At 54.4% G+C, this 4,071-nt stretch overlaps 1 protein-coding gene across 1 annotated transcript in view; it reads right to left on the bottom strand.

The window, feature by feature from the left end:
- Positions 1-4,071, bottom strand: part of LOC102014571 (solute carrier family 35 member E2-like) — a gene marked incomplete at its 5' end in the record, with an annotated part of 16,192 nt that extends 12,121 nt beyond the window's left edge. The window contains 1 exon segment of the mRNA XM_005404197.2: positions 3,969-4,071.

The following is a 4,071-nucleotide window of genomic DNA, read 5'->3' as shown; positions in this document are numbered from 1 at the left end:
AAAAAAAAAAAAAGCTTTCTTTTGAGATAGGGTCTTGCGAAGTAACTAAGTGGCCCACCCTCCCAAGACAGCAAGGTTCAGCCTCCAGCATGGAGTGGAGCAGAGCCAGGAGGGCGACTGTGAGGCCCCAGGGCCCTGGGGACAGGACCAGGATGGCAGGAGCCTGGCTTCCCAGTGCCTCCTGCAGCTCTAGGAGGGGATCCTGCGAGGCTCGAGGACCCCGCCCAAGGAGAAACAAGAGAGGTAGAGGGGGTGTGGGGAGCAGGACGCAGAGCAGCTTCTGGAGGTGGAGGGGAAGACTCCCACTCCCTCAACCTGGGATCAGACAGGGATCAAAAGTCACAGATCAAAGGTCACTGAGAGGCGCCAGTGGTGGTGGCACCAGGGCAGCCACCCCATCTGCCAGACAAAGCCCAGGAGCCAGGGCAAGAATCACAGGGTCCCCAGGGATGGGCCCAGCCCTGGTAACGAGTGCATGGCACCCAGGCAAGGTGGCACCAGCCTGGGATCCCAGCTACTCAGGAGGCTGAGGCAGGAGGACCACAATCTCAAGACTAGCCTGGGCAACCTGGTGAGACCCTGTCTCAAACTAAAAAACAGAAAAGGCTGGGGACGCAGCTCCATTTCCTGCCCAGTGTCCGCTCTGTGGGGGGCAGGCACACCCTGGCATACCCCATGTGGGGCTGGGAACTGGCAAAGGGCAGGAGGGAGAAACCCCGCCCATGCACACTAGCCCTCTGGACTCTGAGTATCACAGCGTGCAGGGGCAGGTGATCCATGCACACCAGAGCACAGCTCCTGAAGAACCTGGGCGTGTGGGATCCTGAGACGGGAAACAAGCAGCACAGCAGGATGACGGTCCCTCCCCACCAGCAGGGAAAGGTCCTGCACGGGGGCACGCCCTGGAGTCCTGGGTCAGGAGACTGGAGCAGGACAACTGCCCAAACCTAGGAGTCTGAGGTGAGCCTGGCCAACACAACACACAAGACCCTGTCTCAAAGATAAGGCTGGGCATGGTGGCACACACCCCAGCACCAGGGAGGCTGAGGCAGGAGGACTGTCAAGATTTCAAGGCCAGGGGGCTGGGGATTTAGCTCAGCGGCACAGCGCCTGCCCAGCAAGCGCAAGGTCATGAGTTCGATCGCTGGTACTGGAAAAAAAAAAAAAAAAAAAAAGATTTCAAGGCCAGCCTGAACTGCACAGCAAAACCCTGTCTTACAAATACAAAATAATAATAATAACAGTAATTCCAAAAAGAAAAGATAGCGGATTCTGACTTTACACTTACAGGCAAATTACATTCAGCTCATTCAGCAGCTTTTGGGAATGGGGCGGAGCTTTTTTGGCTTTTTTTTTTTTTTAGTAGTAGTGGACATCAAACCCAGAGGCACTTTACCACTGAGCTATATCATCAGCCCTTTCTAAAAAAATTTTGAGACACGGTCTTGCTAAATTGCCCAGGATAGCTTTGAATTTGTGATCCTCCTGCCTCAGCCTCCTGCATAGCTGGGATTATAAGCATACAGCACCACGCCCAGCTATGTCCTTTACTCTGATTATGAGTATCTGGCTGGAGTGCACACCCAAGGGAGGTGTTCTAGGGTCAGAGGTCATCACAGAAGCTTTCCAACCTAGCCCAAGGTGAAGGGTCAGACCCCAGGGAGCCATGCTGCGCCTTCCAGATTAAGACAAATGGGGAAAAGCACTCCAGGGAGACTCATCAGGGAGCCAGGGAGAGAAAGGTGACCCTTCCATCCCTGGAGGACGGGAAGCCATGTGTGGGCGGCAGAGCCCGAGACCCGGCCCAGCAGCACCAGGGCTGGCTTTCTGCTTGGCCCAGGAGACACCTGCTCCTCCTGGGGAAAGCAGCTCTTGTCCTGCAGACACAGAGGGCTGAGCAATTTGGCAACAACAAACCGCTTGTAACCTGCGGAAGCCAGGCACAGTGCCGCACCTGCTGGTAACACCACTCATGAGGGAGGGTAAGATAGGATGATCAAAAGTTCAAGGCCACCCTGGGGAACTTAGCAAGACTGTCTTAGAGTGAAAAATAAAAATGAAAGGGCTGGGGATGTGGCTCAGTGGTAGAGAAATGCCTACCATTTGCAAAGTCCTGGGTTCAAACCCCCGAATGAGAGGGGCACACAAAAAACAGTGGCCAACCCCATCTGCTCTCTGGGAAGCAGCCAGAGCTGCGGTGCTAGCCCCAGGTGCTTGCTGAGGGGCTAGCATGGGGAACTGACTGCTGACCTGACCAGGCAGCTCCCATGGGCAGGAACCAAGTGTCCAGCGCAGATGACAACCACACCCCCAGCCATGCATGGCGCTGGTTCTGACCCTTCCTGAGGACTGTGGCCTGGGCTGCAGGAGCAGACCCTGCCCGGCCGGGACAGGCAGGGATGCACAGACACCAGCACTGCCTGCGACTGACCCGCCTTGGCCAAGAACACTTAGGCCAGGGACGTTGGGCAAAGGTCAAACCATCCAATGTACGCTGATCCTGGAGGACCAGGCCTGTAATCCCAGCACTCAGGAGGCTGAGGCAGGAGGATGGCCATGAGTTCAAGGCCAGCCTGGAATACACACTGAGTTTAGGACCCGCCTGCACCACACAGCAAGACCCTGTCTCAAAAAATAAAAAATTTCCCAAACCATCCAGTGTATAGTTTCTCTGAATTCTGAGCTCCTGAGACCCAGTGTAGGACTTTCATTGTGGAAGAACTGAAGATGTTCCTCAGACTCCTGGGCAGGAAGTCTGCACTGATTCAAACTGTTGGTGTGACAATCTCAACCCTAGACACATCCCTGGAGACTGAATCCAGAGCCTGTGCACTGGGCTACACCCCAGCCCTTTTCTGTTTTTGTTTTTTGAGACAGGCTCTTGCTGTGTAGTTTAGGCTGGGCTTAAACTCAGTGACTCTTCTGCCTCAGCCTCCCAAGTGCTGGAATTATAGGTGTGTGCCACCATGTCCAGCTTTTTTTTTTTTTTTGTGACAAGAGTCTTAGTAGGTTGGTAAATTTCCCAGGCTGGGCTCAAATTTATGACCCTGTGGCTTCACTCTCCCATTATGCCTGGCTCTATCTCTCCTTTTTTTTTTTTTTTTTTTTTTGTCTTTTTGAGACAGGGTCTCATTATGCAGCTCAGGCTGGCCTTGAGCTCACTTTATAGCCCAGGCTGGCCTTGAACAGAACTCCCGGTAGTCCTCCTGCCTCAGTGTCCTGATGTTCTAAAAATGTTTACCAAGTTTATTTTTACTAAACCACACTGAACTTGGTTTGCTGGGAAAAGCCTCTGAACCGGGCATTAGCTCAGCTGCAACCGCAGCTGCTAGAGCGGCAGAGGCGAGAGGATCACAGACTGGATACCAGGCTGGGAATTTTGACGAAACTCTGTCTCAAAAAATAAAAGGGGGTGGGATGTAGCTGGGTGCAGGCAGGGATCAGATAACAAAGGGGCAGGCTGGGTGGCGACCTTGCCACAGATGTGTCTGGCTTTGTTTTCGTCTTTTTGCAGCAGTGCATGGTGTGTTCAAGGATGGGAGCCTAGCCTGATGTGGCGGCCCAAGCCTGCAATCCCTGCTTGGGAAGCTGAGGCAGGAGGATCTCTGCAAGTTCAAGGCCAGTAGGCCCTACATAGTGAGTTCAAGGCCAGAGTGAGCTGCATAGCGACACCGTTTCAGAAAGACAAAAAAGGGGCACGGGGGAGGGGGGCCTAAGTGTTGTGGGGAAACTGCGTGTCTGTTACTCCGCCTCAGGGACAACCCTCACAGAAGGATCAAACGGCGTGGGATGCACACCAGTAACCCCAGCAGCCTGGGAGGCTGCGACAGGAGAACTGGAAATTCCGGCCCCGCCTGAGCAACTCAGATTCAGCGAGATCGATTCAAAAGAACAAGAAACAACGGAAAAAGTTGGGGAGACGGCGCAGTGAGAAAGCCCAGGGCTAAAAAAGGAAACAGAAAAATCACCTGCTCACGCGAAGGAAGCGAGTCCGGGCCCTGCGCCGGCCGCACCTCAGCCCAGGTCAGCCCCGGGGCGCCCCGCAGGCCGCCCCGTCTGTTTCCCGGGCGC

The sequence above is a fragment of the Chinchilla lanigera genome, unplaced genomic scaffold (assembly GCF_000276665.1).
Source record: "Chinchilla lanigera isolate Chin_1 unplaced genomic scaffold, ChiLan1.0 scaffold00085, whole genome shotgun sequence".
Lineage (NCBI taxonomy): Eukaryota > Metazoa > Chordata > Mammalia > Rodentia > Chinchillidae > Chinchilla > Chinchilla lanigera.
The sequence above is the reverse complement of the archived record's forward strand: the minus strand, read 5'-3'. Positions and strand labels throughout refer to the sequence as shown.